Source organism: Cnephaeus nilssonii (assembly GCF_951640355.1).
Source record: "Cnephaeus nilssonii genome assembly, chromosome: 9".
NCBI classification, from domain to species: domain Eukaryota; kingdom Metazoa; phylum Chordata; class Mammalia; order Chiroptera; family Vespertilionidae; genus Cnephaeus; species Cnephaeus nilssonii.
The window spans coordinates 28,751,055-28,772,926 of NC_137080.1; the positions used below are offsets into that span (position 1 = coordinate 28,751,055).

A 21,872-nucleotide genomic window follows, 5' to 3' on the forward strand; every position below is an offset into this window, starting at 1 on the left:
TTGCCAATCATGGCTCTATGCCATTAATATAATACCATGATAATAAACCTTCTTACTAGTTGTGACTATGTAAAAAGGGGGAAAATACCTCCCCAGTTCACTATCGTATGTCCAGCCTAGGGCAGATCCCTCATATTTAGACTTTAAGTTTAGTTCTCCCTTTTAGTCTCAGTATTATGTCAGGATTCTGTTTTATTTTTAATTTTTTGCCTCTTTTTAAAAATTCATCTTTATTATTGAAAGTATTACAGATGTCCCCCTTTTGTCCCAATGACCCCCTCCACCCTGCACCAATCCCCTTATCCCCCAGACCTTCACCAATTACTTCCTTAAAATGTCTCATTGTTTAATACGGCCTTTTCCACTAGCAAATAAGATTGCTTTCTGGACATTTTATGGCTTGTTATCAATGAGGTCATTATCTTCACACTTTTACACCATGCAATTCACTTACATGAGCACACACACGTGCACGTGCATGCAAGCACACACACACACACACACATTTGCACAACCTTTTCCTCATACCCAATCATGAGGCCAAACATTCACCAAATAACTCAAGGTAATTCCATGGGAGTCATCTTTAACTGCTCCTTCCTCTGACATCTAATCCTCAAAGCTTGACAATCTTACCAAGTTAACTCTCTCTCTTGTCCATCTTCTCTCTAACTCCATCACCATGACCTCAGTTTCAGCCTTCAACATTTCCTCATTTAACTAACTAAATAATTATCCTGCATTCCCTTTCTCCTCCCAACAATGCTCTTCATTACCCAAAGGGAGTTTTATAAAACATAAATCTGACTATGACATTCACTAGATTCAACCGTTCCATGGATCCTGAATGCATCATACAAAGTCTTGGGTCAGAGATAAGGCTACACGACCACAATTATTTATTATATGTCTGAACTCCCTCTTTGATTTAGAGCTCCTTGAGGTCAGAGACTGTGCTGTGTTGACTGCTGCATTTCCAGCTCCCAGCAGAGTCACTTCCTGGCTCATCTGTTGAACAAAAGTGGACTGAATGCTACAACAATGCACTGACGATTTTAACTCCCAATATTGTCCAACCAGACTAGAAAGACAGCATGGTAGAGCAAAAGAGCATTCTCTTTTAAATCAAAGAAAACTGTTCAATGCATAGCCCTATCATGCCTTATGCAGTTACATAACTTCTCTGAACCTCAGGTTCCCAATCTACAAAATGGTATTAGGATAAAATGGAGTAACATGCATTATGTGCCTACTCCAATAGCTGGCACTTAGTGAGAAGGTGCTCAATAAATGGTACTTATTATTATGTCTTAGGTGGAAATGTATAACAGAATTAATTTCATTCCCAATATGCAATTATATATCCTATATAATAAAAGCCTAATATGCAAATCGACCCAACGGTGGAACAACCGGTGGAACAGCCGGTCGCTATGACATGTACTGACCACCTAGGGGGTAGAATCTCAATGCAGGAGCTTCCCCCAGCCTGCAGGCCCCAGCCAAGGTGGGTGTCAATGGGGGCCCCCCAATTGCCCCGCCAGTTGCCCCACAGATTGGCCCTGATCGCCCACCAGGCCTAGGGACCCTACCCATGCATGAATTTCGTGCACTGGGCCTCTAGTACATATATAAGACAGCAAAATTATCTATTTCAGCCCTGTTGGAACTAGATACATATCTATACAGGGTGGGGCAAAAGTAGGTTTATAGTCCTGAGTACATAAAACATAGAGTTTATTCTTATATTATTATTTATTAATTATTATAGTATTTTCATACAAACAACTGCAAACCTGCTTTTGCCCCACCCGGTATATCTGTATTGCCCAATACAGTAGTCACTGGAGCCATATATGGCCACTGACACTTGGAATGTGGCTAGTATGAGTGAGGATCTGATTTTTAAATTTTAATTAATTTAAATGTAAATAGCCCTATGAGATGGGGTGAGGGAGGCTATCTTACTGGACAGTGAAGATTTATTTCAACTCTGACATCAGTGGTTCCCCCTTTAATCACCTGACTCCTTCCCTTCCCTCCAATTTGCAAGGTTCAAGTATGAGTGTCAATACTTCGTCTCTTAAAGAAATCAGACGTAAAACAACCCATTCTATCCAAAGAGATTTAGTCCTGGGAGTCTGAGAATATCATATGACAGAGTTCCACATACACTATTCAGATTTAATGAATGACTATAACAATGAAAGAAACTAAAAAAGAATACAGTCTATAGGATGGAACCCCCAACACAACATAGAGAGGCACAATTCAGTAGCCAGTGCACAGGATTTGGGGCCAGAAGAGCCCTGCCATTCACATTCTGTGAGGTCTTGGGAAAATCTTTTGACCTCTCATCTTTCAAATATTGGTAATATTCATTATAACTTTTGTTATATTTTGTAATAATCAAATAAGTTAGATTAAGTATTAGTGCAAATGGCATAACTGAAAAGTTGTAAAAATAACATTTCAATCTCTACCTTCTATATTATTATAGTAAATTAAGTCCAATAAATATGAGGTACCCTATGCACATGTCTTGACAATTTGGGTAAAAGGAAAGATTAATAATTATAAGGAAAGATTAATAATTACAAGGATAATTACACTTCCATTTGCAAACTATAATAAAAGGATTCATTAATTCATTCAAATCACCATCTGCAGTATACAGTCTTTATCTGACACCAAGGTCAGATAATGTTGAATTTGCTTTTGAATGTATTACCTTAATTATACATTTGTGCTGTATGGACAGGGTTTGTGGCCCTCAATATTTGGCAATAATAGTTCACTTCTGTGCTTCACATTTCAAAAAGTACTTCCCCATATATTCTTAAGGTAATCATCAGGACAACTCAAGACAGGCCAAGAATTTCATTTTTTTCTAGTTTTCAGAAAGGTAAAGTAATAAGCGTTAGTAGATATAATGATCAGGTTAATAACTCTAAGTCTAGAGTTCTTGCCATTACACTCCTGGGAATTTCATGGTGTTTCACATTTCCAAAAGAGAATCCAAATTTTTGCTAATGAGTTTCCACAAGAACAATTCTAACAAAATATCAGGTGTCACACTGTATATATATCTCATCATATGTATATGTATTTATAATTTATTATTAATTAATATTAATATATAATTGAATAGCTTTTAAGTGTTTTTATCCACAGTCACTTAGCAGATTCTTACAATTCCTTACCAAGAAGGTATGCCAGATAGTACAACCCCCATTTATAGATAAGGAAATAGGGGCTTGGAAAGACCCTGACTCTGGACCCTGTCTTTGCAGTATGATGGACTACAATGATGTGTATACCTGGGCTGTGGGTGCAGATCTACTACCAACCAGCTGAGTAACTTTAGGTAAGTCACTCAACCTCTCTGGTTCCCACCTTCCTCCCACAGAAATTGAGTGAATGTGAGTCACTCACAGATACCACCGCACTGTTAAAATTCTGTTATTCTGGAACTCGGCTAAGTCAGTAATATCGCTGCGAGAAGGCCCAGATGGTCTGTTTTGCTGGTTCTTTGTCCCCTCTCACACATTGTACTGCTTTTTAAGCTATCTCACTGGTTGTCTATAATTGAACAAACTGGACCTAATTAAAGAATTCATGCCGTTTGTATATTGTATGTTTACCTTTATAGAGCATTAGGCCCTGTTTTTGGTTTGTTCCCTTGGCTTAGGTACAGTCAGTGAAAACATTCCTCTCCAAGAAAAACTAGCAAGACAGACATGTGCAGGCACAAGGGGTCTGGAGAAAAGGGTGTGTCCTCCCATGACCCTCCCTCACGCACCACACTTTCACTTTTGGGATGAGAGGTACATGCTTGTTTTGATGGCTTTTGATGTCCTTTTCCTTTTTATTTTTCAGAGAAACAGTGCAAAACCCAAGAATGAAGGGAAAGACAGACTCCAGCATCCAGGCCCAGGGACGGGGTCACAATTACTTTCAAGTACTTTAAGTGGCCCCAACCTAAAGCCTTTCCACCCTGAAGAAGTGGGCAAGTCCAGAAGAAGTTAGAGCTGCGGGTGCCTTGCTAAGAGTGGACTCTGGTGCCCACATCCACAGGGACCCCCTCTGCTGGCAGAGGTAAAGCTATTCCTCCATCTCTGCTGAGGTAGCTGCCAAAGAAATAAGCAACCTGACCCCCTGAAGAGTCTTTGGAGCCTGGCAGTAACCTGAGCTGCTCTAGGTTATTTTTGCTGAGGGCTAGTGGTTCTTAAAGGGACTGTGAGCTAAGTGCACATAGCCAGACACAGAAGGCAAATCGATGAAAAGACCGATGTGATGTACCTATCTTCATTGAACGCAGTCTATCCAACGTATAAAATTGATCAATGAACAGATATGTGAGCAATACTTTCATGCAATCGATGGTCATATCCTATGAAATAACATCACTGCTTTTAAAAATGGGATTGCTGCATAACAGAACCCCACTGGTTTAAATGTAAAAGGAAAGCAGGTGTCCCCAAGGATCTGTCTTCAGTGCTAGTCTGCTACTAAGAAGGGAGGAGGAGAGATTTGAGAAGACAATGGCTACCAGGGCTGTGCTCTACAGCTATTATCCCACTTAAATACTCACTACAAGCCTTACAAGTATAATAACTGCACTCCAAAAGGGAAGTGGAGCTCTGTGAGGCTTCGAGACACACTCAGAGGTTGCATGATGGGTGACTGCAGGCCCCTTCCAATATTGTCTACCGGAATGGGGAAGGTTCTGAAAGCAAACACTCACCCCATTCACAAAACAACTCTCCTGAAACAACTAGTCCTTTCATTCTTTGCCCCACATCCCTAAACTGGCCAGGGAGGAACAGGAATAATCCAGTAACTAGGGAAGTGGGATCTGGAGTCACAAGTGGCCAGGTTCATAAACCTGCTCCACCACACTCTCTGGGTGACCTTAGGCAAGTTGGTTACACTCCCAGAGCTTTGGTGGCAACTATAGTAATACCTACCTCATCAGGATGTTTTGGAAATTAAACAAGATAATCATACATGTACTGTATCAAGAACAGGGCCTGGCACACAGAACCCTTCAGTTCAACAATGGCCATTATTAGTTGTATTACTATTCCTATTCAGCAAGCATGCAATCCAAGTCTTGCAATTGGGCAATGTATAGTCACAAGAAAAAGAATGTGCCGAAGCCGGTTTGGTTTGGTGGATAGAGCGTCGGCCTACGGACTGAAGGGTCCCAGGTTCGATTCCGGTCAAGGGCATGTGCCTTGGTTGCAGGCACATCCCCAGTGTGGGGTGTGCAGGAGGCAGCTGATCGATGTTTCTAACTCTCTATCCCTCTCCCTTCCTCTCTGTAAAAAAATCAATAAAATATATTTAAAAGAAAAAAAAAAGAAAAAGAATGTACTAGCTAGTTGCTGGGCAGGTACTTTACAGACATGATCTCCTGTGTACACAAGTTCGCCAGGCAAGTCATTCTACTCCCTTCTCAGATGAGGGAGGAGGCTCACAGAGGTTTAGTAATTGGTCCGAGTTACAAGTAGTAAGTGATAGAGCAGGGATTTTTAACTCAGGTCTGACTTCAAAGCCTATACTCCGTCCACTCAGTTGAGAAATAGGGAGCGGCATGGAAAGCAGTGGGAAGAATCCTGAGGTCCAGTTCCTATTCCACAGCTATTAATTGTTTCCCTAGATCAGTCATGTAACCTCTCTGCCCTCTGTGACCTTCCAGCTATGATTCTTTTCTTTTTGGTCCTACCTCTGCAGCAAGTTGCCTATCTATTATTGATCTACAGGTAATTCAACAGAAAATAATATAGTTTCCTGTAACCTTATTAAAACTATACATTATTCTAAGTGTTTGTTTTGGAGTCATAGATCTTCAGAAATCCACAAGCCCTATCTATACTAATAGAGGAATATGCAAATTGGCCGGGACACCGTCATGTAAGACCAATCAGGATGGGGGGCAAGGCCGTGGTGGAGAGCTCTCAGCATGCCTGCACTGGGGGTCCAAAGGGCATGGAGAGGAAGGGAGAGCAGATAGGCAGTTAGGGGGATCAGGCCAGGAGGGGAGAGCAGATAGGCAGTTAGGGGGATCAGGCCAGGAGGGGAGAGCAGTTAGGGCCATCAGGCTGTCAGGGGAGTAGTTAGGGGTATCAGGCAGGCAGGCAAGTAAGCAGTTAGGAGCCAGTGGTTCCAGAGTGCAAGAGGGATCCCAGATTGTAGAGGGTGCAGGCCAGGCTGAGGGACCCTCCCCCACCAACCCCCCATGCATGAATTTTGTGCACCGGGCCTCTAGTATAATATAAATCATAAAAAAAAAAAAACACATACAAATGCCTAAGTTCTTAAAGCGTCTTCATAAACATTAGCTCATTTAATCAACCTATTCATCAAGAAAGAAACTGAAACATAGGTTAAGTCAATTGCCTATAGCTACATAATTTGAAAACAGTAGAGTCAGCTCTTGAATATACAGCTTTTCTAATATCATATCTTCATTCCATCCATCTTTTCTTGAGTGATCTGCTATACTTAAAAATATAGCAAGATATAATATAGTATTAGCATCCCTTTCTGTCCTTCATGAACTGACTTTTACTTGTGCTGAAAGTATAGTTTTGAGTAACTTCCATGCTATTTTCCAACATAGCATAATATCTACCCAAAAAACTAAGTCAATAGGATAACTGTCCAAAGTTGAACATCTTACACGTGATTGTAGATCACCAGGTGTTCTTATTGCACTTAGTAGATGTTCAATGATTCCACTGAATAGCCATAAACTGTAACTTTATAAACATATTTGTATGTCCCTACTTTGAATAATCATATTTTTAATTTACGTACTTCTACTTTTAACAGAGAACTTGACAACAGAAGTTATGTTTCAGGATAACATGTATTGAATGTTTACAATGTGCCTTGCACTGTTGCAAGTGCTTCACATTTTCTAATTTACTTATTCCTGGAAACAATTCTGTGGGTCAGCACTACTATTTTTCCTATTTCACAGCTGAGGAATGTGAGTCACATTACTTTGCCCATGGGTATAGAGTTAGCGGAAGAGCAATAATTTGAACCCAGGGGCTCTGGCATCCAGAATCCTGACCTCATTTAATCTCCACAACAACCTTAGGCAGCAGTAGTAAACCATGTTGGAGACTGAACATTGCCTTGATAATTCACTGGCATGACCTGATATTCAGAAGGAAAATAAAATAATCCAATTAAATTGTTTATAATAATAGTTCTGTTCCATGACCAAAACTTATCACAAGTAGTACACCCATCACATTACAATTTAAAAGGTTGTTGAAAAAAAACTATAGCTACATTTTAATGTTAATGCTTAAGAGTTTGAATTCATAGCCAGAGGTCTTAATAGAACTCTTCATGGATTTTTCATGTTTTTCCTATGCAATCTTGTACACTTCACACTGTTTTTCATTTGTAATGCTAAAATTATTGTGATTCTATCTAGCATCCTTAAGTTTTGCCTTTTAAAACATAGGAATTTGTAGGACTTAAATTTTTGTCTCTTTTCTTGCCCTCATCCATCTTATTTTCTCATAGCTTTTTCTTTTCTATTTTCCCTTCCTTGTTTCTTTGTCACAATGACTTAGGTTGGTGCCCAGTACTGTAGCTAGAAGCTCTAATGTAAGTTTCTCAAAGTTGAGTCTATAGTCAAACTACATCATCACCTCCAGGGATGGATCCCAAAATCTACATATTCAGTAAGCTGCTCAGGTGAATTCTATACATACTGGAATAAATCATAGCATTTTCAATCTGCCAATTCCTATAAACACTTGTTCTATGAAGCCTTCTTTATTTAGCAATATGTATATGCCAATCTTATGAAAACATAAACTTCACTCTTTATAATTCCTATTTAAACCAAAAATGTTAACACACTCTATTATCTATTTCAGTGTGTAGAAATGAGAAAACACAACAAATGTGCTTTGGATCAAATGAGGACTCCAAATAGATCGAATGAAGACACCAAATGTAATCGCCCATAAAGAGACATGTCCAACCTGCTTCAGCTAAGGGTGCTGATGCAACAGATTGTTATCTCCATCATTTTAGTTTTGTTTCAAGCCTGACCCTTTGGGTCTTTATATTTACCCTCATTATCTGAAATCAATCTTATTGGATCAACTAAGAACCAATGGCTGATATTAGATAAAAATGCTCGAATGAAATTTATTCAAAAGTCTTCATTTAATAAAAAAATAGTTATTGACTAATAATGTAGGAGATAAGTTAAAACTCAAAATGCAATCTCTTTTAAAAGGTTATTTTCTAAATTATTTGATTATTTTCCATTAAACCTTATAGGGAAATCAGATCTATTTGGTCAATATGGTCGGTCAGCTACTTTAATCAATCTTGTCACATCATCTAACCTGTCACATTCACACTCTATTGTTATCAGCCTCAAAGAGACACCCAATTCGTCAACTCCTCCCTTCCAATAGTTCACCCTCGTCCTTCTCTTCCTGGTTTCTTTCACTATCCTGTCTAGATCCCACTATGAATCACTTGCCAGCATCCCAAATCATTTGTCAGCTGTCCTTCAGTTTATCCATCCTAAAAACCACTATCTGTTCCTCTATCACCTACTCAAAGTGTCTGCGGAAGATCAGCTACAAAGATAGAGCTACTTCTGCTGAGCCATCTGAAGGTTATCATTATTACTTCCCAAGGCCATGGTCAGTTTATTCTTCTTCCCTATTTCTTGCACAGAATTTTGCACACACTGGCTTTCAACCAATGATTCTGGACAAATGAGTGCAAGTGAGTGTGCATGCCACCTCAGCCCCACCGATGTATTCTGTACTCTTCTATGCTCTTGACTCTAGAGTCTGCATTTTCAGCCTCTCTGCTGGGCTCCAGGCCTGGACATCTGCCCACAGGACATTGCAATGATAGCAATCTGCCCTTTATTTAATAACAGGCTATGAGTCTGGAGCTTTGCACAGATTATCTCGTTTACTCCTCATCAGTGGCCTGCAAGCTAATAATTATTACCCCCATTTTACAGACCAGGAAACTAAGGATCCCAGAGGTTAAGTAATGTACCAGAAAATACACAGGTTGTAAGTTGGAGAAGTAATATTGAAACTCATGTTTTTCTTACCCGAAACCAGTGTCCTTTCCACAGACCACATATGACCGCAGATACAACAAATCTAAGACGTAAGTCATTCCTTTTCTCTAAAGCCTGCTCATCTTCCTGTGTTTCTCATCCTGGACAGTGTCTTCCCTATTCACCTGGTCGTCCAACTGAGTCCTGAGAATTGTCTTCTTTCCCTCAACCTTCTATGGACTCAGTCAGTAGTACAGTTTCCTAAGCTTAACCATCCATCCTGTGCTCACTATTCTGAATATCACAGCATTAGTTCAGGCCTCTGTTTTTCTTTTGAAGATGGCTATAACTGTCTGAAAATCATGTCTCCCACGGCAGGTTTGGGTCCTTCTAATTCATTCTCTTTATGCTGCCTGAGAATCCCTTGTAAAATACAAACCTCAACATGTTTCTCCTCATTGCCTACAAAACAAAGTTCCAACATACCAGACTGGCATGCCCTCCTTGATCTGGTTCCTGCCAGGTATTCCAGATCCTTCCCTTGTAGCCTTCACTCCTCCTCTCCGTATACCCTGTAATCCAGCCACACAAAGATGTACTGCACACAAAAGCACATTGCTGTTTTCCTTTAGGCCTTTGTATATCAGGGCTCTATGCCATAGAAAGCCATTCCTAGGGCTGTGTACCAGGCAAACTCCTACTCAAAGCCCCTCAGCAGAGCTAACTACATCCCTTTTGTGTCACAGCCAGGCTTTATGGGCCCTTCTCTCAAGCCCATCTCACAATCTATTGCCACGTTTTGCTGTCTACACTTAATTTCCAGAACATTAGCTCTTCAGAGGTAGACACACACCCGTGTTTGGGTTTTTTCCCATGTTCAAACCAGCACACAAAAGTAAGTCAAAAACAGTTGAACAAGTTAATCAATCAATGAAACTGATGGTATGTGGGTATATATAATCTTAGTCACAGATCATTTACTTCTAAGAGTAAATCCAAAGAGTGTTCAAGCAGAAAAAGTAAAAGGAGAAATGTATCATTTCGTTGTGTGAAGAAATGATGAATGTAATTCAAAGTATAAGCAGAAAACAACCCTTAGCTGTTGTGTAAGTGGTGTTCTCAGAAACATAAAATCCTTGGGCCTCTCATCAATAATTTTCTCCTACCCCCAATGGAGCTACCTATGATGCTGGGCAGAGATTATGTTCAGGGGTAAAAGCAAAGGGTAAAGACTGTATCAAAGAGGACACTTCTTAGATCCCTAATCTCTGAACCAAGTGTACCGTAGTAGCTAACCATTCTTATTCAACCTCAAATTTTAGATGGTACAAAAACGGTCTCAGACTTATTAAAGATTCTTCTCAGAAGTAACCAGGACAAAACAAAACATTTGATTTATCCACTGGATCAACCTAATTGGAGCACAGCAAAAATAAACATTTTTTTCCGATTGTTCTATCATTCCTAAAATGCAGGACAGGAACATAGACATATAATAAATAGTCAAGCCATGAGGTTATCTCTTCAAAGTCGTAAAACTAAGCAAAGGACAGGCAGGACTGATGGAGATGGGCATGGCTGTGAAGCATAAGGGAGACAAGGAACCTTAACTGTCAGAGTTGAGTCAGAGGCCAAGTAATTTCGGGCAGGAATACTTAATTCACCAATCACTCCACGCCACCCTGGGTCCTTAAGTAGAAGGCAGGATACCAGATGACCAACAGAAAGCACTCCTTCCCCCAGAGGAGGAAGCTGATTACAGCTTTCAGGAGCCCCCACACTACATGAAGGCTACAATTAAAAGGCCTTCCCTAGAAAACGACTGTGTAAAGAAGCAGCCAAATCCCCCTAGAGACACACAGAAGAGCAATAACTGTGTTGACATTTAAAAATAGAGAAAGGGGCAACAGCATTTTTCTAATACCAGCATTCTTTAGTTGTCTTTTCTTGCTTCCTTTCTGGAGAGAGAAGGGAGGTGGATGATGCAGCTAGATCATGTAAAAGACCAGAGGGCAGCTGACATGAACTTCTATCTGGCCTCCATGCACAAAGGCCTTATTATAATCCACAAATAAAAATGTGTGGGCAAGACTTGGAGAGTTGGTCCACGCCCCTCCACCCCACCCAATCCAACTCACTTCCAACCCCGTGCTTTGAATGCATTTGTGTATACACATCCTCTGACAGAATAGGTTCTTCATGTTGCCATGGAGCTGAAACCTCTGTAGGTTAGATGGAGGGATCACACTGCTTCTACACTTCCAACAGCAGAGGTAAGAATCACTGCATAATATTAACTCCACTATATTTCAGATTTTCAGTTGCTTGTCTCTGTGTTCACATAAACTCTTTTTTTTTTTTTGAGACTTACTCTTTGTAAGATTACCACAGTGGAAGCTGCTGGCAAACTGATTCTTGTTTTTGTAAAATCAGAATGCAGAAACTTGATGACATGTGTGCTCTGTGAGCTTCCTTTCTGGGGCCCCTCCCTGCTTACAGAGACTTTGTGACCTTATCACATCTTAGAGGAATTCATGAGAAATGCAAAATATAAATCAATCCATACTTAGTAAATATTTTGTGAAACAAATAAAACATCCTATGACCAGTAGCTGTTTTCTCTGGCATGATAAATCTTAATGGTATTTATACTCTGATGAATACTTTTTCAAAGAGGCCTCAACAATCAAAATCATATCTACAATACTTTTGGAAATATAGATATACTTCTGCAAGTTCCTCTGAGGTTTTATTTCAAAGCTCAGCTATTATCTTATTTTTAAAATCAAGTAAAGAATCTAAAAAGGAACACAAAGTGATTTCCTAATGCAACCTCAATCTTGTTGCCAACCCTCCTTTTTGAATTTTTCACTCCTAAGAAAATGATGATTGTATTTCTACAAAATCAAGTGCAAAGGAGTTAAAGAAAAAGATTTTGATTTCCTACCTGGAAATCTGTTTTTGTTCCTAGTCACACATTCTCATAATCTTGAGTCTCAGTTTTTCAGGTCAATTCACCAATCTGCTAACAAGAAGTTTTGTATTATGACTTCTCCTTGCACAGTGCATACATTAAAACTTGACTATAAAAATGACCTTAAGTGCTCATTGGAACAACAAAAGTGAATCTAATAATTTGAAGAATGAGAATGCAAACACATGGAGGAGGAAGAGGCCAAAAAGATGAGTAATGCACACTGCACCAAACTCCATGTAATATGAGAAAGAAAAGCAATATAAAATTTAAAAAATTAAAAATTAGTTTGAGTGACAAAATAAATAGTGATGGCACTGGAGGATAACCCCAAGAATAAAATATATATCCATGTGTCCATATAAAAAAATAATTAATTTGATAAATACTCTCTCCCTCAAGGGGTAAAGCTTCATTATTCTCCCTTTAAATGTGAGCTGACTTCCAAAGTACAGAATATGGAAGAGCGCCGAAACCGGTTTGGCTCAGTGGATAGAGCGTCGGCCTGCGGACTGAAAGGTCCCAGGTTAGATTCCGGTCCAGGGCATGTACCTTGGTTGCAGGCACATCCCCGGTGGGGGGTGTGCAGGAGGCAGCTGATCGATGTTTCTCTCTCATCGATGTTTCTAACTCTCTATCCCTCTCTCTTCCTCTCTGTAAAAAATCAATAAAATATATTTTTTTAAAAAAAGAATATGGAAGAGAAAAGTAGTAACTTCACGGTAGGAAAAGCAGACTCTACCTTAATAACCAAGTGTCCCAAGTTACTATCTCCAGCGATCAATTATATTGACAGTACATATCCCATAATACAAGGCAATGAGAAGGGCATCTCATCTTTGTGGTCTTCTTTCCTAAAGCCCATAAGTCCAGTCTATAAAATTCCTGGCCAATACTCTTCAAAAATGCCCATCCCTTCTAAAAGTAAGTGGAGTATGTCACAGCACGCTATATTATTATATATCATGCTGTATTTTGTGTTATATTACATTAAATATTTTTCAAGTGAGCAGCCAATTAATATTAACTGAACATCTCAGTAAAACTAGACGATCCTTAAAAACCATTAATTAAGCACTCAAATAGACCAGACTTTGTAGGTAACAATTTTGTTTATACAGTCATGTTTCTTTTCCTTTGATTTTGAAGCTTCCAAAACCCATCAGAATGACATCTCCACATGCTGTAGACTTCTCTTTTTTTCTTACCACAAATAGTATGTATATTTTCACTATGACTAGCCACAACTTTCCTATTATTGATGATTCTGGCAATTATTTAAATAGGCTTATTCTATATCTATTTCATGGCACAACAATGTCGACAGCTCAGTGTTAGCTGGTTACAGTACCTCGTGAACACCCTGGGCAGATGCCCCATGCCGCTTGTGGATAGGCATTCCCCAGCCTCTTGGCTGGGTGACAGCAACCACAACAGCCCACAGGCGGGTAGAGAATGATGAGTAAAATGATAAATATTTGTGATGAAACAGGATGTTAGAGAGGGGGGAGAAGGAGTGGAATATCTAAACTATTAAACCACTGAAGCTACTTTGGAACCTTTAACAGTATTCCCTTGTTGTAAAACTGGGAGCAGGAAACAGCTCTTTTCTCCAGTGTTTCCCTCTTGACTGTAAATAATTTGCAGAATTTTACTACTGCACAACACAACATCACCCAGGCACAGAATTTAACACATTGGGCTATCGAACCATAAGCACTATACCCCCAATGGATACTGTAATCATCCATTGGAGACAGTTCAAGCAATGATGTGAAAATACACCTTTTTTTAGTCCAGAGAAGATACTTTCAACAGATCTGCCTTTGCTGTTGACTAACGATGTAATTTAAACAATTACTTATGAAGTTCAACCTCTCATCCGTGCCACTTAGTAACAACAATAACAATAATTTACAGGTTTGGGAGCTTTCTTGTCAAAAGTAAATTCAAGAAATTCTGAAATTAAACATTGTCCTTCGCATACAGAGTACCAAGACTCGGAGACTTCTCTTATCTGGAGTCTCGATACTCAGCTCAAGGCAACTGACTCCAGTGATTCCCACTCATTCACATACTGATTCTGGTATCTGAAATTAATTAAGGGAACAAAACAAAAGGTGAAATCGATGCTATGGTGGTTGGTACTCGTTTTTAAAGAAAGTATTATCAGTAACGCCTTCTTTGAGTCCACAATACCCATTTCTCTCATCTATTTCATTCCTTTGTTGCTTTATTACTGATTATTCCACCAAAACAAAGTGAAAAAGAGCTAACACTGAAGCATGTCTCAGTGACACTTTGCTACTTTAAATGAATCTCTAACTATCTGTTCCACTGAAATGTCCTGACACTGATCAGTCATTTTGCTATATTACAAGGAGACAGAGTGACAGCACGGTGTTGGGGAATGAGGACAGAGACGAGAGCTGAGCAAAACACTGTTCAAGCTCTCTCACTTGAGAATAAATATAAATGCAAAAGCTCAGACCAATAAAAAGCTTAGACTTCTACTAGTTTTTAAACTTACAAGCTTGATTGGCCCTGTCTGAGTTTCAACTAGTATATTTGACAAGTATCTCCAAATGAAGAAAGAGGAAATTATATACATGAATTTGAAGGCACATGTTCTACTTTTGTTTTCCATCTGTTATGTACTAATTATTCCCAAATATGATTTGTCAATCCCCTTTATGCACTTCTCTTTAAAAATAATTTCCTGGAAAACTTGGTAATTAACATTTTGAAAAATGCTAAAGTAAAAAGATCACAGTGTCCCATATACTTTCCTTAAGTACTGTATTTGATATGTTTCTGTAAATCTATTATTCAGCTGAAACTAAACTTGAAAGACAAAATAAAACCTATGAGAAAATACAGTAGGTGCATAATCAGAGATGAATGACATATTTCATTCCAAACCCCATCAAAACAGATACATTTCCTAATAGTGTAGTTTTAAATAGTAACTCACTATAGATATTAGTTACCTACCTTCTTTCTTATAAAAGTAAGGCAACTCAATGAAATTGATCATGTGATCAAAGTAGAGAAAATACCCTTTCTTATCTCTCAAAAGAAAAAGATACATACAAGAACTCTCTAGCAATACTGGAGACATTTTAAGTGTAAAGTCAAATCCATAACATTCTGTAAAAATAGTTTGTTATTCATTTGTTCTCATCTGTCAATCCTAACTTGCCCCAAACTTCATTCTTAGCCTTTCAAATTGGATCAGTGCAATTTTGCCTCCCATACCATTATTTATCAGTTAGGTAACCATCAACAAACTGTGGTTTTCATATCTTTTTTAAAATTTTTTACTTTTTTATTGTCTAAAGTTTTACATATGTTTCCTTTTTCCCCAATTGACCCCCCCCCCCCCAGCCATTCCCACCCGGAGCAAGCCCCCACCGCCCCAGTGTCTGTGTCCCTTGGTTATGCTAATATGCATGCATACAAGTCCTTTGGTTGCTCTCTAACCCCCCCCTCCCCTACCATTTGTCTCTAGATCGATCTATTCTTGTTCATCAAATTATGTTGATCATTATATCCCACATATAAGTGAGATCATATGATATTTATCTTTCTCCGACTGGCTTATTTCGCTGAGCAGAAGAGTAGGTTGATATGTCATAAGCACACACTGGCTTGACTCCTCCTCCTAAAACCAACTTAATTCTCTTTTCTTAATAACTGTTTTGATTATTTTGCTTGCCCACTTATTTTATAATATTTTGATATAACAATTTATCTTCTGAAATTACTTAACGAAAACTATCTTTCATTAGCTTTTAAATTTTTTTCTCCCCTGTATGAAATATTAGAAGATATACTGAATTCTTGTCTCTAAATACATTTGAGAAATATACTGCTCAACTATCTACCAATAAACTAAATATTTATCAGCTAACTTAGATTATTTTTAATGATTATAAGATCAATTAAACCACTAAAAAGAGAATGTTGAAATGCTGTATAAATTCCAAAAGTATATACCCAGTTACATAACAGAATCTGAGCATCAGAAGAAGAAAATCAACAACAAGACAAAATTTAGAGAATCATTAAGAGGCTGCTAAAATGATTTTTTCAAATGGATAATAATTTGAAAACACAGTTCTGAAATTATATTTAAATTTTAAAATTTAGACACTGGAAGACAATGTCATAAGGGTTCAAAAACACATGAAAATTTTTGTTTCCAAACGTAGAGTGTTTTTAAAGTGCTTTATAAGTATAAGATATAACAATTTTTATATTAAAACTGAAAGTTAAATACATTTACCAACCAGATTCACTATATTCAGAAGGTCTTGAATGTAGTTTCCATCTGCATTCTAAACTCTTAATCTATAAATGTACATTTACCTGTAAATATTATTTACTAGATCCTCTAAATATTAAAAGTAAAACTGATAATTCCCCTCTAGTTTGATCATTATATGATTCTAGAATATACACGTCTATACACACGCAGACCACTTGATAGTAGACCAAGAAGCAGCAACATTAATGATAACAAGCAAAGAACCACACTACCCTTATGACAGCTACTTTTCAGTAAGTTTGAAAGCACCCTTCAAAACCTGATCAGAAATTGTTAAACCAGATGAGACTAAGCTAAAATGGTTAAACATGAAATAACAAAACAGAAATGAAATCACATTGAGAAATATTAGAACTACTAGTAAGTATAAATAACAATATTTATAATATATAAAGAGCTCACAGAAACTTTAAAAAATACTAGTAAATAGAAAAAATATGACAAGTCAATTCAGAAAAAGAAACATAATTAATAAAGAAACCCCACTAACTGTTAAAGAAATGCAAACCAAAACAACAATGCAGGCTTGTCCGGCATGGCTCAGTGGTTGAGCATCCACCTGTAAACCAGGAGGTCACAGTTCGATTCCTGGTCAGGGCACATGCCTGGGTTGCGGGCTCAATCCCCAGTGTGGGGCTTGTAGCGGGCAACCCATCAATGATTCTCTCATCATTGATGTTTCTATCTCTCTCTCCTTCCTTTCCTCTCTGAAATCAATAAAAAATAAAAATAAAAAACAATGCAGTGAAGATTTTTAGTTTGGCACTTTTTTTTTTACTTTGGCACAATTGTAATGAAAATGGAAACTGATCTGAAAATAGAGACCATGCATAATAAAAAAATTTTCATATCCTTTTGACAAACAATACAATGGGAAAAAAACTGAATATGTAGACATAATGAAATTTTAGGAAAATTGTGACCATTTAGATCCAAATTACATGGCCACTAAAATTAGAATATTGAAATCCTTTTAACTGTGCCACATCCATTATTTCTACGGGAGTTCATGACATACTACAAGTCATGTTGTTTGAATACAGTCACTTCTCAACTTACAAACACCTGACTGTCGGAAACCAAAAATAAAACCAGCTGCTGCTGTCCCCGGGTTGTCGCCTTCTAACACTACCAGAAGTCTTGCTGATATTCCCAGAGAGACTCAGCTGTTGTGAACAAAATCTTAAAATTTTAGAGAATTTGAAAGGAGAAAGGCTCAAAGCAATGAAAGCAGGACCAGCCAGGGAAACCACACAAAGTTGGTTCTTAACCTGGAGCGCACTCAATAAACATTTAATGAATGAATGAATGTTCACTCCTGTAGTTTGAGCCTGATTACTCTGCCCCTATCCTGTTCCAACAGACTGATAACAGGCCTCCTTCTTGGGCTCCTGATTCCTAGAGCTGGACCTAAGAAGGGAGTCAAAACCCCAAAACAAACAGCTGTGATCAACAGGCAATTCACAGGACAAGTCCAAGCTCATGGCCCATCCAAAAAGGTCCATTTCCCAAAGTGCAGGCAGACAGTATGTGATATAGAGAGAGACAAGACAAGACTCGAATGGTGAAAGAAGTCAGAAGTTGAAAGTCTAGCAAAGCTTATTAATAAGGATGTCCCATGAGAGATCAAAGAAATGAAGTCTTAGTGTGATGAAGGAGATGTGAAGTTGGTATCAAGGTGAGAGTGGGCTGGGCCTGGTTTGGGGCCAAGCCTGTGACCCCTCAAAGCACCAGTTCAAGATATTACTCAACTCCATTTGGATGGCCTTTAAGAAGCAGAATCATGCTATACACATCAGAAGTCTATTAACTTCTCAATTCATTTCACCCTATGATCGATCATCTTCTGAAATTTTGAGCCACTCCACTGCTCAAAGATCTTCCTCCTTTTCTCTTACCAACTGAATCAGAGAAAACAGAATCTCGGCATTTGAAAGGGTTTAAAAGCCTTTTAATTCAACCACCAATGAAAGGGGTAAAACAACCTCACTCTCTCATTCAAGATCCATCACAATATGGTCCAGGCTATACTCCCTAAGATCCTCTGATCATATCCCTGCAGGTTTCTTGCCTCCTGGCTTTCACTCATGGTCACTATGCTACACAACTACAGGGGGCACCATTTATGTCAGAGTCTATGTGGACGGTGCCTCGAAAGTTTAGTAATAGTCAACGCTAAGGCAGCCATATGGGATGCTCCTACGTTCATCTGTAACATTCTCTTCAGTGGAATGCCAACTCCCAACCCCATCTCTGCTTCTAAAGATGCTAACCATTCTTCAAGGACCATGCCTTCAAATAAAACCCTCCCTGGTTCCTATAATTGGTTGTACTCTTTTTTTCTGAACTTCCATCTCATTTGGTTTATGCCTCTTTTAATGCATATTCTCTCTTCTAGTATAATGAGTTAGTTACACATGTCTTCCTACCAACACCAGATTGTACGTATACTCCATGAGAATGTGAATGGAATAGGTATCACTTTTCTTTATACATAGTTCCATGTCCATTGTGAACATCAGAACAGGTATTGTTGGCTGGGACTTTTGATGATTGGGGAACCAAAAAACTTTGAGGGAATAGTTTTTAGACTAGAATGAAATATAGTGATAGGAGACGTAGGACTAGTAAATTTTGATGACTGGCCCACTGAATTTGAGAGAGTGCTAAGTGCTAGGATGTCACTGTCAAAGACACACTTGTCCTTATTTCACAATTTTGCCTAAGACCAAACATGTACTCATGAACAAAGAAAACTTCCTCCTCACTCCATTCTCCCTTCAAGAAAAGGACTCAACCCTCTGAGAAAATGAATTCCAACTTCTACACAGCCTATTAAAAACACAGTTTTGAAACAAAGTACAAAGTAACCACAGACTATTTAACCTTTTTTATATAATGTCAAAAAATAGTTTTCCTTTTTCAGTTAATAAATGTCTACTAAAGGCCACTTTTAAAGGACACAAATGTGAGACACTTGGAGAGAAGGTACACTATTCTAAATATGGTTTTCTCTATTAGATGGAGCCCACGTGTCTTCTTGGCATTTCTTAATATGCATTTTCTTAATTAACATGCATGCTAAAATACTTATTTTAATAGATGGAGCATGCTCCAAGAAAACCATTATGATCTATAAAAAAATTAACCATATGAAATATGATTCAGCTTAGCTATATAAAAAGAGACATCTTCAAATTGATGTAGACAGATCTCTATCTATATACAGAAATATATTTGAATATTTTTGAAAACATTAAAATGTGCTGTTTTCATGTGGCATTTGTATAGTGTACATTGGTTGATGATTCAAAATATTTTATTTTATATCTACATAGATGGGCATCCATAATCTGAAAAATAAATCACGTGCATTTTAAGAATTTAAATATAAACAAGGCAGGGGATAAGGCAACAATACTAAAGAGTAGAGAGCTGGGGGATGAATTACATACTAAGCATGTAGAATAAGTCTTCATATAACAAAAATTTGTGAATTTTTTATATACCTATGTAAAAGTTTAAAATTACTTGGTTCTCTTCTTAGCCAGAAAATTTCAGGGTGATTATCATGAACATAGATTACCACAGCAAACCTATTTATTTATTTACTTACTAGAGGCCTAGTGCACGAAATCTGTGCACTCGGGGGAGGGGGGGATGGTCCCTCAGCCTGGATTGCTAGAGGGCACAGGCCAGGCCGAGGGACCCCACCAATGCACGATCAAGGCCGGGGAGGGGCGCAGGAGGTTGGCTAGCCATAGAGGGACCACAGGAGGGCTCCAGGGCATCCAGCCTGTCTCACTCAGTCCCCATCAGCCGGACCCCAGCAGCAAGCTAACCTACCAGTTGGAGTGCCTATCTCCTGGTAATCAGTGTACTTCTTAGCGACTGGTCGACAGGTCTACTGTCTGCCCCCTGGTGGTCAGTGCATGTCATAGCAAGCGGTTGATCAGCCTTAGCATATCATTAGCATATTACACTTTGATTGGTTGAATGACATACTGGATGACCAGATACTTAGCATATTAGGCTTTTATTATATAGGATTTATTTATATATATTGATTTGCTACAAAAATGCTAGGGTCATTATCATGAACATAGATTACCATACCAAATACACACACACACACACACACACACACACACACACACACACACACACTTATGGAGCCTCTCCTATAAGACAAGCAGTCCATTAAGCCCTGGAAATACTGTAAACTGAGTAATTCAGTGATGCCTTCTATAGCTACTGAGATGAATGCATTTACTTACCCCTTCAATCTTCAGCTGCCCCATTGGCCCACATTTTGTTGCACCATTTAAAGGTCTTATTTCTGACTTTTATGGTTTATCTATTTTTTTCTCCCCCTTCAGACTGTCAGCTATCACTTTTGCAATCAATGTGCCACCCTTTACCAATGACACTACTCTCTTTACATCTAATATACAGCTCCTAACCTTCTTTAGAAGATTGGATCATCAAGCCTGTTAAAACTGAGCCTAAAATAGGGACAAACAAGCTCTGAGTAAAGGCTTCATAAGCGCTTTATATCATTGTAGTTTGATAAAATTATCCAGTTCTTTCTGATGTGATATTTCAATTATTTCACTGACTGAAGCATACATTTGAGAAGACAATTTGAACAAATGTTTTACCCACAAAATGTCCCACCCTTTCTCCCATCCTCTTCTTTAAAAAATCATAAAAATGCAACACTTCTGCTCAGAAGAAATATCCTTGCTGCCAGAAAAGTTTCTTTAAGCAGAGTGCTGAGATGTGGTATCATAATGTATAGCCCACAGCTCTCAGAGTCGTCCTCCAATCACCTGCATCAGAATGACCAGATGTGACAACTCAGCTTTCCTATGCCCACCTCAGACCTAGTGAATAATATTTATAAAACCTAAAAACTTGAATTTTATTAAAGCACCTTGGGAGCCTGTTGAGCATGATATAGCTTGAAACCACTGGCCTAAATAACCAGAATGCTGATTAAAGATGCCAGTCTGAGACCTAAAGATCCAAGTCCTCTGTTTTACTATCAGTCTGCAACATTTACTAAGTGCCACCATCTACAAAGCACTGAATAAAATTGTTTACAAAATAAAGTTTAAAGGTCCCTTCTGAACGCAGGAAGCTTCCTTTCTAATCAGGAAGATAAAACACAGACATATGAAATATGTCTTCAAAACATACACACATCACTTAGGGGGAGCAGATGAGTGATCAGTGGCAGTCCTGTGTAGGGGGGTCTGGGGGGACAAATAAATTCTGAGAGTGACAGAGGCAGGGACTGAGCAGAGTCTTGTTGGAACTCATAAAGGAAGAACTTCCAAAACAAGTGTGGGGCAAAATTTCAAAGAAGAGATTTTCAAGTGTGGATCTCTGAAGAGGTCAGAGATTGCCAGAGGATAGTTCAGATAAAGGGGGGAAATATGTGTAATCATATCTCTTGGTACCACAGTCAACACAGAGAGAAAGAGAAATGT

General features: G+C 38.5%; 1 protein-coding gene across 19 annotated transcripts in view; it reads right to left on the reverse strand.

Moving 5' to 3' along the window:
- The window catches only part of HIVEP2 (HIVEP zinc finger 2), a 182,288-nt gene that overhangs the window by 126,528 nt on the left and 33,888 nt on the right, over window positions 1-21,872 (reverse strand). For 2 of the 19 annotated variants that reach the window (XM_079780247.1, XM_079780259.1), the window contains exon 2: window positions 12,021-12,095. The exons of the other annotated variants lie outside the window; for them this stretch is intronic. The gene's annotated coding sequence lies outside the window, so the exon portion shown is untranslated. The remainder of the gene's footprint in view (window positions 1-12,020; window positions 12,096-21,872) is intronic. 19 annotated transcript variants of the gene reach the window in all.